At 41.0% G+C, this 13,527-nt stretch overlaps 1 pseudogene across 1 annotated transcript; it reads right to left on the reverse strand.

Moving 5' to 3' along the window:
• Nucleotides 1-325: 325 nt before the first annotated feature.
• Nucleotides 326-1,405, reverse strand: LOC308418083 (IST1 homolog; annotated as a pseudogene). The gene has a single exon. The product of its transcript is annotated as an IST1 homolog (transcript).
• Nucleotides 1,406-13,527: the final 12,122 nt, after the last annotated feature.

Raw genomic sequence — 13,527 nt, forward strand, 5'->3', positions numbered from 1 at the left:
TCATAGGGTAGTCTCTTCCATGGTCCAGCCATCTTTGACAATGCTACACACAATACTTCTCACTTGCCGGGAATGGAAAGAATCAAGGATCCATGTGAGAGGAAGACAGACAGACATACACAGCCAGCAGGAGCCAACTGCTCCAGCCAGAGCTGTTAGTCTCAGAATCACTGGGGAACTGGAGAGCAATACAATAGGTAGAGCAGCAGGAGAGCCCCAAGGAGGAGTGCTCAGCGATGGTTAACAGAGGAAACAGAATTTCATGGACATTCACCATTACAAGGACTGTTCAATATCAACTTCCAGAATGTGGATGTTGCCTGGTTTAAGAGACCCATGTTTTCTTTTTCAGTTCCTCAAATCTCCGGGAAAGATCATCAAAGTCTGTCTTCTGATGCTGAGGTACTGGCTCCAGCAGATGCAGTTGGGAGTGTGTCCAGGGCAACTCAGGCAGTGCACAGATATTGTAATTATCCATGGGTCTGGAAGGAGGCTTTGCAGGAGCTTCTGGCTTGGGTCCAACAATCTGTGCAGAAGGAACATTTTTATCACCATTAATGTCATCAACAGATTCATAGGATGGGGGAGTTGCTTGTATCTGAGGTGGGTGAATGTTAGGGAAGGCCTGGTAAGTTCCCACTGGCAATCCACTGAAATTTGATGGTCCCTTTGGCAGTGGGTATGAGAAGGGAGCATTTGCAGATGGCATGGGCATGATACTATCAGGTCCACCAACAGGGGCTGTGAACCTTCCCCCTCCTCCTCTTCCAGGACCACCTTTCTTCACATTATCTGTAAATCCAACATCAATAAGATCTGTCTCCACCCCAACAGGAGCTTCTGCTATGACGACAGAGTCAGGTTCATAGGGTACTTTGTAATTCTTGGCAATTTCAATCAGGTATCTCTCCACTAGGATTTTGGGTGGGGCTTCTACACTCAGTTTGTGTATTAATCTATCATCCATAGTCCCAATCTGGTTGGCCCTGCACATCTTGCCATATTCCTTGCTGTATTTGGCACAGAGCTGACAGGCAACTATTTTCAACTCAGCCACTTCTGACTGTAGCTGAGGAGTGGCCCAGATTAGTGTAGACACAGATTCAGCTAGACCAGAATCTAGCTCCTTCACAGACTGGATAAGGCCAAACTGAGCCAGCAGTAGATCATAGCACAGCTCCAGGATCTCGATGGCCTCCACAAAGTAGTCTTCCCAGATTACATGCTCCACACGGATGCATGCTAGCTTGTCCTTTCCAGTGTCCAGAGAGTCAGTAATCTCCTCCCTTGCTTTCTGAGCCAGTTCCATTTTGTTTCCCTCCAACAGTTTAAGACGATTTATAACTAATCTCAAATTGAGTTGTAAGCACTCAGCTTTGAAACCAGAGCCCAGCATGTTGTCCTGCTCCTCAGGTTCAGCGGTTCAGACCATTATCTTCAAAGAAGGAGCATGGGAACAGCTAGGCAGGAATGGTGCAGGCAGAGCTGAGAGTTCTACGTCTTCATCTGAAGGCTGCTAGAGGAAGACTCCAAAATTGATTCATTCTTATCTACTTGTACAAAACTCAAGTCTAAGTGGATCAAGGACCTTCACATAAAACTTGATACACTGAAACTAATAGAAGAGATAGTGGGGAAGATTCTCCAACACATAGGCACAAAGGAAAATTTCCTAAACTAAACAGAACACCAATGGCTTATGCTCTAAAATCAAGAATTGACAAATGGAACCTCATAAAATTGCAGAGCTTCTGTAAGGCAAAGGACACTGTAAGTAGGACAAAATGACAATCAACAGATTGGGAAAAGATCTTTACCAATCCTATATCCAGTAGAGGGCTAATATCTAATATATACAAAGAACTCAAAAAGTTAGACTTCAGAGAATCAAATAGCCTATTAAAAAATAAGGACAGAGGTAGACAAAGAATTCTCAGCTGAAAAATATCAAATGGCTGAGAAGCACTTAAAGAAATGCTCAACATCCTTAGTTATCAGGGAAAGGCAAATCAAAACAACCCTGAAATTCTATCTCACACCAGTCAGAATGGCTAAGATTAAAAACTCAGGTGACAGCAGATACTGGCGAGGATGTGGAGAAAAAAGGTTCACTACTTCATTGTTGGTGGGATTGCAAGCTGGTACGATCATTTTGGAAATTAGTCTGGAGCTTCCTCAGAAAATTGGACATAGTACTACCTGAGGACCCAGCTATACTACTTTTGGGCATAGACCCAAAAGATGCTCCAATGTATAACAAGGACACATGCTCCACTATGTTCATAGCAGCCTTGTTTGTAATAGTCAGGAGCTGGAAAGAACCCAGATGTCCTTCAACAGAGGAATGGATACAGAAAATGTGGTACATTTACACAATGGACTATTACTCAGCTATTAAAAACAATGCCTTTATGAAATTTTTAGGCAAATGGATAAAACCAAAATATATCCTGAGTGAGTTAACCCAATAACAAAGGAACATACATGGTATGTACTCATTGATAAGTGGATATTAGCCCAAAAGCTTGGAATGCCCAAGATATAATTCACAGACCACATGAAGCTCAAGAAGTTAGAAGTCCAAAAAGTAGATGCATCAGTCCTTTATAAAAGAAGGAACAAAATATTCACAGGAGGAAATATAGAGAGAAAGTGTGGAGCAGAGATGGAAGGAAAGGCCATCCAGAGACAGCCCCACCTGGGGATGTATCCCATGTGCATTCTCCACACCCAGACAATATTGTGAATGCCAAGAAGTGCATGTTAACAGGTGCCTGATATGGCTCTCCTGAGAGACTCTGCCAGAGCCTGAGAAACACAAAGTTGGATGCTCTCAGCCAACCATTAGACTGAGAATGGGGTCCACATTGGAGGAGTTAGAAAAAGGACTGAAGGAGCTGAAGAGGTTTTCAACCCCACAGGAAGAACAACAATATCAAACAACCCAAATCCCCAGAGCTCCAGAGACTAAACCACCAACCAAAAAGTATACAAGGAAGAACCCATGGCTTCAGCTGCATATGTAGCAGAGGATGGCCTAATCAGGCACCAAGGAGAGGAGAGGCCCTGGGCCCTGTGAAGGCTCAGTACCTCAGTGTAGGGGAATGCCAGGGCAGGGAGGTGGGAGGAGGTGGACGGGTGAACACTGTTATGGAGGCAGGGGGAGGGGCCAAGAGACAGGGGGATTCCAGAGGGGAATCCTGGAAAGGGTATAACTTTTGAAATGTAAGTAAAGAAAATATCCAATAAAAAACAAGATTGCATAAAGGTACCATAAAGGTCCTTTTAAAAAATTGTTGATTTTTTTTATTAATTTCTCATCATGCACCCCAATCCTACTCATCTCCATGGTCTCTCATATCTGACTTCTCTCCTGTAACCCACTCAGCAGAAAATAAAAATCCAAACAAAGCAAAACAAGCAACAACAAAATCTCTAGTGTGTTCCAGTACATTCCTACAACATACCCTTTTGTCCATACTTCATTATTTGTAATGAGTCATTGGTTTGATTCCAGGCCTCTGCTTCCTACTATATCATCAGTACAGGATCCTCACAACAACCCATCTTGGAGATGCTGTTGTTGCCCTGTGTCATGGAGACTTTTCAGCTTAGGATCTGGAGGATAAGCTTCTCAATGCACTCCAGCAGTTCATAGACAAGGTACAGCTGAGGCGGGGCAACAAAGTCATGGGTGTGGATGTAGGTGATAGCTGAGTTGGTCTTCATGTAATTTGTTATTGGTTATAGGTTTGTGATAAATTGCTTTTATTATGTTTATATATGTTCCTTGTATTCCTGATCTGTTCAAGGTCTTCATCTTTTCAACATTTAATGAGATGATTATGTGTTTTTTGTTTCTTTCAGTTGTTTATATGGCAGATTACATTGACATATTTACATATGATCATATTTATATATGATGAAGCCCACTAGTTCATGGAGAATGATCTTTTTGATGTGTTCTTGTTTGTAGGTTTAGATACCAATTTCTGGGTTGATCTCTGTTGTATGACTGTTTTCCCCCTGGTTTGTTTCTTTTCTATTCTTCTGGCCTGAGTGGCCTGCTGTTACGCTTACTAGTGAGTCTTCAAGTTCTATAGAGTGTCTCTGCTAGGCGTGACCTCTGGGGTTTTGGGTGTCAGTGTGTGTCTGAAATTCTGGGGTTCTGGAAGCTGGAATGGCACTCTGAGATTTTGAGTACCAAATGTGGCCTCTGGTATACCAGAGAACTTCTGGGGTTCTGGATATAGGTATGGCCTCTTGTAGGGCAGTGGGCTTCCAATGTACTTGTAGGCTTGGATATGGAGATGAAGCAGGGGGTGCTTCTGGGGAAGTTGAATGGGTTCTGTGGTTGTTTGAATATGCTTGACCCAGGGAGTAGCACTATTGGGAGGTGTGGCCTTATTGGAGGAATTATGTCGCTGTGGGGGTGGGCTTTACAACCCTCCTCTTAGTTGCCTGGTAGACGGAGGTCTTCTATAGTTTGCCTTTGGAACAAGATGTAGGATTTTCAGAATCTCCACTGCAATGCCTGTCTGATGCTACCATGTTTCATGCCTTTATGACAATGAAGTGAACCTTTGAACCTGTAAGTTATCCCCAGTTAAATGGTGTCCTTTATAAGAGTTGCCTTGGTCATGGTGTCTCTTCATAGCAATGGAAAACCTAACTAAAACAGAAGTTTGTAGCAGGAGTGGGGCATTGCTGTGATGGCCATGACCATGTTTTTTTTTGGAAGAATTTGGATTTTGAGACTTCAGATTTGGAAAGCAGTGGAGTGTTTTAAGTGGGGCTTAATAAACCATCCTAGTAGGAATATAGAAGACATTAGTTCTGAGGGTCATTTGAACTGTAGGGACTTGGTTCAAGAGTTTTTAAAGGAGAAAAATGTTATTTTGTGACTGAGAGACTTGTGATACTTTGGTGAAGAATGTGGCTGATTTTTGCCCTGGTCTTAACAGTCAACCTGATGCTAAGGTAAAGAGATTAACAAAGAAAGTCTCAAAAAAGCCCAACAGAGACTTTGTTTTCTGGTTAAGTCTCATGAAGAGTGTTTTAAATAAGTATAGCAAACTTAGAAAGGAAAATTATAAGTATATGGTTCAAGCAATAAAGGGACACTGAAATGTAGCTGAATCTCCCACTCAAGGAGATAAAGCAATTAAGGGTGATCTCAGGGCAAGATCCCACCCAGCTAAGCTTACTGTTTGTATTTGCAGTTGAACAAGAAATTTCAATCTGGAATGACCTATAATCTAAAAATGGAGGGCACACTTTTGTCCACTGTATTTAGATTTTGACCTGGAGTTTGAGGCTGGAAAACATAGGCTTTTGATCTGGATCTTGAGGAACAGTGGCCACGAAAAGCTTAAGCCCAGGCATGGTGGTATACAATTTTAATCCCAGGAGACAAAGCTAAGGAGATCTCTGAGTTCAAGACAAACCTGTAACAGAGAAAATTCTAGGTGAAGAAAAGCTTAAGTCCAGGCATGGTGGTATACAATTTTAATCCCAGGAGACAAAGCTAAGGAGATCTCTGAGTTCAAGACAAACCTGAAACAGAGAAAATTCTAGGTGAAGAAAAGCTTAAGTCCAGGCATGGTGGTATACAATTTTAATCCCAGGAGACAAAGCTAAGGAGATCTCTGAGTTCAAGACAAACCTGTAACAGAGAAAATTCTAGGTGAAGAAAAGCTTAAGTCCAGGTATGGTGGTACATACCTCTAATTCCAACATTCAGGAGACAGAGCAATGCAGGTCTCTGAGTTCAAGGTCAATCTGCAAAGCAAGTTCTAGGATAGCCAAGCTTAGACAGTAAAAGAGTTGGAAAATAGAAAGCTGGAAAGAGAATAAGAGGGGCATGTTCCAGCCCCAGAAAGCAGCAGAACTCAGCAGTCATGTGGCTTTGGCTTTAGAGTCAAGAAGAGAAGTGACTACTGTGGTAATTGACACTTGTTAGCTGGACCTAAAAAATTAGTGGTGATTAAAGAGAGACCAGCATCACTGAGGTGATATCATCTGGGAAGAGTTTTCTGAGAGCACAAAAAGGCTGTCTTCTAGAGATAGCCAAGGTTGTACCTCATGCTGCAGCTGGACCAGGTGGTACTGGTTTTGAAGGTATGCTGGGGCCATGGAGAACAGCTGAGGCTTCCCTGTGAGAAGCCAGGGAAGGCCACTGGTGAAACCCTCAGTTGCAATTGACCGCCCAGGACTGAAGGGGTCATGCAAAGAAGTTGAGGTTTGGCACCATTAAGACATATTAGAGCCAATGAGAGTTTATTGCTGAAGCCTCATTGCAAGAAAAGACCCCAGCATATTGGAGATACCAGCACCATGGGCTGACCAAAAAGCATAGCAGCAGCAGTGGAGTGGAGTCAACCAGAACCCAGAGTGCCACAGAGGGAAGAGCTCAAGAAGTAAGCCAAGCCCTTTAGAGGAGCTCAGAAGATTATGTTCAAGACTCTGGAACAAGAAGGTGTAAAGTTGAAGTTGACTTGGAGACTCAGAGATGCCAGAGCTATGGGATATCTGCTGAGGAAAGCAGCTAACAAGTAGTAGAACCAGCCCAAGAGAAAAAAGTTTGTCAAACTCAACAAAGATAAAAAAGAAGTTGGAGATCTGATGGAGATGGAGAGTTTGGAGTTTGCCCAGCTGGTTTTCTGTCTTGCTTTGGGGATTATTGTTATGTGATTGAATGAATCTCAGAAGAGACTTTGAACTTTGGACTTTTAACATTGTTGAGACTTCTATAGATTATGAGAACTTTGGGAGTTGGACTAGATGTAGTTTTTTATTACGCTATGACTAGATATGGCCCCTATAGATTCATATGTTTGAACAAGCCTCTGAGGACCAGAAAATGGAATGTAGTGATTTGTATATACTTGGCCCAGGGAGTGGTATTGTTAGGAGGTGTGACCCTGTTGGAGTAGGTGTGTCACTGTGGGCAGGGGCTTTAAGACCTTTATCCTAGCTGCATGGAAGCCAATCTTCTTCTGTTTGCCTTCAGAACAAGCTGATAAGCTCTCAGATCCTCCTGCACCATGTTTGCATGGGTTCAGCCATGACCCTGCCTTGATGATAATGGACTGAACCTTTGAACCTGTAAGCCAGCCTCAATTAAAGACTGTCCTTTATAAGACTTGCATTGGTCATGGTATCTGTTTACAGCAGTAAAATCATAATTAAAACAGTTATGTAAACAGATTTATACCCAGAGACTGGGGAGGGACTGAAGGCTTTTAAGGGACCAGCCTCACAATTGTATGGTACACTGGCAGGTTTTTGTGTGTCAACTTGACACAAGCTAGAATCATCAGAGAGAAAGGAGCCTTACTTGAGGAAATGCCTCTATGAGATCATCTGTAAGGCATTTTTAATCAGTGATCAAAGGGGAGGACCCAGCCTGAGATGGGTGGTGACATCCCTGGGTTGGTAGTCCTGGGTTCTATAAGAAAGCAGACTGAGCAAGCCAGTAAGCAGCATTCCTCATGGCCTTTGCATCATCTCCTGCCTCCAGGATCCTGCTCTGTGTGAGTTCCTGTCCCGACTTCCTTCAGTGGTTATTAGTAATATGGAAGTTTAAGCCAAATAAAACCTTTCCTCCCTGTCTTGCTTTTTGGTCATAGTGTTATGTCAAAATATAAACCTTAATTAAGACAGGCGGGTTTTCCAGCCCAGAGAGAGAGAGAGAGAGAGAGAGAGAGAGAGAGAGAGAGAGAGAGAGAGAGAGAGAGATAGAGGGGGGGGGGAGAGCAAGCAGGGTCACTGCCATCAGGACTCAGGACCTGCCCGCAGATGTCTGAGTACCCAGAAGAGCTTAAAAAGTGCTACCCAGCCCATGGAGAAAGAGCTAAGTCACTGCCATCAGAACTCACTGCCTGCTCACAAAGAGCTGAACACTCAGGAGCAATCTCCCTCCTGAGCCCAAGGGACCACAGACCCAAGAAGAGACAAGCTCTAGTCAAAGACAAGATCACCTATAATCACAGATAACAAGATGGCAAGAGGAAAGCACAAGAACCTAAGCAATGGAAACCAAGACAACCAGGCAACATCAGAACCCAGTTCTCCTACCACAGCGAGTAGTAGATTTCCCAACATACCAGAAAAACAAGATATAAACTTAAATCATACTTTATGATGATGATGGAGGTCTTCGAGAAGCTCATGAATAACTCCCTTAGACAATTATAGGAGAATCAGGAGAACACAGGTAAACAAGTAGAAGCCCTTAAAGAGGAAACACAAAAAAACACTCAAAAAAGCTACAGAGAAACACAAGAAAACAGGTGAAAGAATTGAAAATGGAAATAGAAACAATAAAGAAAACACAAAATGAGACAACCCTGGAGAAAGGAAACCTAGAAAGAAAATCAGGAGTTATAGATGCAAGCATCAACAACAGACTACAAGAGATGGAAGAGGATCTCAGGTGCAGAAGACAACATAGAAAACAGTGACACAACAGTCAGAGAGAACGCCAAAATCATAAATCTCCTAATGCAAAACATCCAGAATATTTAGGACACATTGAGAAAACCAAGACTAAGGATAATAGGTTGGAAGAGGGTGAAGACTCCCAACTAAAAGACCCAGTAAATATCTTCAACAAAATCATAGAAGAAAACTTCCCTAACCTTAAGAACAAGATGACCATAAATATACAAGAAGCCTATGGAACTCCAAATAGACTGGACCAGAAAAGAAACTCCTCTGGACACATAATAGTCAAAACACTGAATGTTCAAAACAAAGAAAGAATACTAAAAATAGTAAGGGAAAAAAGTCAAGTAACATATAAAGGCAGATCAAATAGAATTACACCAGACTTCTCAACAGAGACTATGAAAACTAGAAGATCCTGGACAGACATCATACAGACACTAAGAGAACACAAATGCCAGCCCAGGTTACTAGATCTAGAAAAACTCCCAATTACCATAGATGGAGAGACCAAATATTCAAGGACAAACCAAATTTACACAATATGTGTCCATAAATCTAGCCCTACAAAGGATGATAAATGAAAAACTCCAACACAAGGAGGGAAACTACACCCCAGGAAAAGCAAGAAAATAATCATGCAAGAAAACCAAAGGAAGAAAGACACACAAGCATAATTCTACCTCTAAAAACAAAAAATAACAGAAAACAACAATCACTATTTTTTGATATTTCTTAACTTGATATCTTTTAAATTGATGGAGTCAATTCCCCAATAAAAAGACATGGACTATCAGACTGGATATGTGAATAGGATCCAGCATTTTGCTGAATACAGGAAACTCATCTCAGAGACAAAGACAGACACTACCTCAGAGTAAAAGGCTGGGGAAAAACTTCCAAGCAAATGGTCTCAAGAAACAAACAGGAGTAGCCATTCTAATATTGAATGAAATAAAATTTTAACCAAAAGTTATCAAAAAAGATAAGGAAGGACATCTTTTTACTCATCACAAGAAAAATCTATCAAGATGACCTCTGAATCCTGATCATCAATGCTCCAAATACAAGAGCACCCACATTCATAAAAGATACTCTACTAAAGCTCAAAGCATATATTTCACCAAACAAAATAATAGTGGGAGACTTCAATACCCCACTCTCATCAATGGACAGATCATAGAAGCAGAAACTGTACAGAGACACAATGAAGCTATCAGAGGTTATTAACCAATTGGAATTAAGAGACGTCTACCGAAAATTTTATCCCAAAACAAAAGAATATACCTTCTTCTGAGCACTCACAGTACCTTCTCCAAAACTGACCACATAGTTGGTCAACAAACAGGCCTCAACAGATATAAGAAGATTGAAATTCTCCCATGCATTTTATCAGATCACATTGTACTAAGGCTGGTCTTTAATAACAACACAAACAACAAAAAGCCCACATACACATGGAAATTAAACAATGCACTACTGAGCGATAACATGGTCAAGAAAGAAATATAAAGAAAAAAATTAAGGATTTTTTTTTATAATTTAATTAAAATGAAAGGACAACATACCCAATCTTATGGGATGCAATGAAAGCTGTACAAAAAGTAAAATTCATAGCTCTGAGATTCTTCAAAATGAAAGAGCATACACTAGCAGCTTGACAGCATGCTTGAAAACCCTGGAACAAGAAGAAGCAGAAACACCGAAGAGGATTAGATATCAGAAAATAAGCAAACTCAGAGCTGAAATCAACCAAGTAGAAACAAAAAGAACTATACAAAGAATCAGCAAAACCAGGAGCTGGTTCTTTGAGAAAATCAAGAAGATTGATGAACCCTTTGTAAGATTAACTAGAGGGCACAGAAAGAGTATCCAAAGTAACAAAATCAGAAATGAAAGTGGAGACATAAAAACAGAAACTGAGGAAATTCAAGAAATTATCAGATCCTACTACAAAAGCCTGTACTCAACAAAACTGAAAAATCTAGAAAAAATGGACAAATTTCTAGACAGATACAAGGTACCAAAGTTGAATCAGGATCACATAAACCATCTAAACAGTCCCATAACCCCTAAAAAAATAGAAGCAGTCATCAAAAGTCTTCCAAGTTAAAAACAAAAAACAACCAGGACCAGATGAGGTCAGTTCAGAATTCTATCAGATTTTCATAGAAGACCTAAAACCAATACTTTCCAAACTATTCCACAAAATAGAGACAGAGAGAACACTAACCAACTCATTTTTCAAAGCCACAATTACTCTAACACCTAAACCACACAAAGACCCTATGAGGAAAGAGAACATCAGACCAATTTCCCTCATGAACATTCATGCAAAAATACTCAATAAAATTCTTGAAAACCAAATCCAAGAACACATCAAAACTATCATTCACCATGATCAAGCAGGCTTCATCTCTGGGATGCAGGGATGTTTCAATATACAGAAATCCATCAACATAATCCACCATATAAACAAACTCAAAGGAAGAAAAACACATGATCATCTCACTAGATGCTGAGAAAGTATTTGACAAAATTCAACACCCCTTCATGTTAAAAGTCTTGGAAAGAGCAGGAATCCAAGGCCCATACCTAAACGTAATAAAAGCAATATCCAGCATACCAGTAGCCAACATCAAACTAAATAATGAGAAACTTGAAATAATTCCATTAAAATCAGGGACTAGGCAAGGCTGCTCAGTCTCCCCCATATATTCAATATAGTACTGGAACTCCTGGCCAGAACAGTTAGACAACAAAAGGAAGTCAAGGGGTACAAATCAGAAAGGAAGAAATCAAAATATCACTATTTGCTGATGATATTATAGTATACTTATGTGATGCCAAAAAATTACACTAAAAAACTTTTACAGCTGATACAGAACTTTAGCAAAGTGACTGATTATAAAATTAACTCAAACAAATCAGGAGTATTCCTCTACTCAAAGTATAAACATGCTGAGAAAGAAAGTGGCAAAAAATTACCCTTCACAATAGTCATAAACAATATGAAATCTTGGTGTGACCCTACCTAAGCAAGTGAAATATCTGTATGACAGAAATTAAAAAGATCTCAGAGGATGGAAAGATCTCCCATGCTCATGGATTGGAAGGAAAATATTGTAAAATTGTTATCTTTTCAATGCAATCCCCATTAAAATTCCAACTCAATTCTTCATATAGTTGAAAAGAGCAATTTGCAAAGATGTCTGGAATGACAAAAAACCTAGGATAACAAAATCTATCCTCAACAACAAAAAAAGTTCTGCGGGAATTACCATCCCTGACATCAAGCTTTTCTACAAAAAAGTTTTGTGTTAAAACGGGCATGATATTGGTACAGAGATAGGCAGGTAGATCAATAAAACAAGATTAAAGACCCAGAAATGAACCCACACACTTATGGTCACTTGGTCTTTAACAAAGGAGCTAAAAACATTCAATGGACAAAGGACAGCCTCTTCAACAAATGGTGTTGGTTCAACTGCCATTCAGCATGCAGAAGAATGCAAAACGATCCTTTCTTATCTCCTTGTACAAAGCTCAAGGGCAAGTGGACCAAAGATCTCCACAAAAAACCAGGTACACTGAAACTATCAGAAGAGAAAGTGGGGAAGAGCTTAAAAAACATAGGCAGTAGGGAAAAATTCCTGAACAGAACACCAATGGTTTATGCTCTAAGATTAAGAATTGATAAATGGGACATCATGAAATTGAAAGCTTCTGAAAGGCTATGGACAGACACTGTCAAGAAGACAAAAATGGCAGCCAACACATTGGAAAAGAATTCTCATCCATCCCACATCTGATAGAGGCCTAATATCCAATATATATGAAGAACTTAAGAAGTTAGACTCCAGAAGGGCGACTCGTAGAGGCTGAGTAATTGGTGGGTGGGAGACCTGGGCTGCCAGGGAGCAGAGAGATCTCTGTGGAGTGCACACGGAAAGTGCACCCTCTGCCTTGCCCTGCCCTGCCCTGCCTGATCCAGCGACCAGGAACAGAAAATTGGAACTTCTGTTTCCACCCGGCAGCGACTTCAGGACGCAGAGCGGAGCCTGGCCCATCTGACACATGGAACGGCGGTTCATAGAGGCTGAGAAACTGGTGGGTGGGAGACCTGGGCTGCCAGGGAGCAGAGAGATCTCTGCGGAGTGCACACGGAAAGTGCACCCCCTGCCTTGCCCTGCCCTGTCCTGTCTGATCCAGCGACCAGGAACAGAACTTTGGAACTTCTGTTCCCACCCGGTGACTCTGAGGCATAGAACAGGGCTCGACCCATCTGCCACCTGGACCAGTGGAGATCCAGGGACACAGACCAGATACAAGAAAAAGGCAAGAACATATCACTGACAACAAAATGGCAAGAGGAAAGTGAAAGAGTATATCCCAAGGAAACCAAGACAACCTGGCAACACCAGAACCCAGCTCTGCCATAACAGCAAACATTGGAATTCCAAACACTCCAGAAAAGGAAGACACAGACCTGAAATCATACCTCAAGATGCTGATAAAGATACTTAAACAAGAATGGGAGGAAAAGCAAAAAGATTCAGAAGCTTATAAAGAGAAAACAAGAAAAACACTCAAAGAACTCAAAGAACTAGAGGAAAACAGAATCAAAGAGATGAAGGAATGGAAGAGGGAATTTAAAACGGAATTGACACAATAAAGAAAACACAAAAAGAGATAACCCTAGAGGTAGAACACCTATAAAAGAAATCAGGAGTCACAGAAGCAAGCATTTCCAATAGATTACAAGAGATGGAAGAGAGAATCTCGGGGCAGAAGACTACATTGTAAACATAGACAAACAGCCAGAGAAGATGCAAAAAACAAAAATCTCCTAACCCAAAATGTCCAGGAAATCCAGGACACAATGAGAAGACCGAACCTAAGGATAATAGGAATAGAAGAGGGAGAAGAGTATCAACTAAGAGGCACAGTAAATATCTAAAACAAAATCGTAGAAGAAAACTTCCCTACCCTCAAGAATGAGATGACCATGAGCATAAAAGAAGCCTTCAGAACTCCAATAAGTTGTACCAGAAAAGAAATACCTCCCGACACATAATA

The sequence above is a fragment of the Micromys minutus genome, assembly GCF_963924665.1.
Source record: "Micromys minutus genome assembly, chromosome: 1".
Lineage (NCBI taxonomy): Eukaryota > Metazoa > Chordata > Mammalia > Rodentia > Muridae > Micromys > Micromys minutus.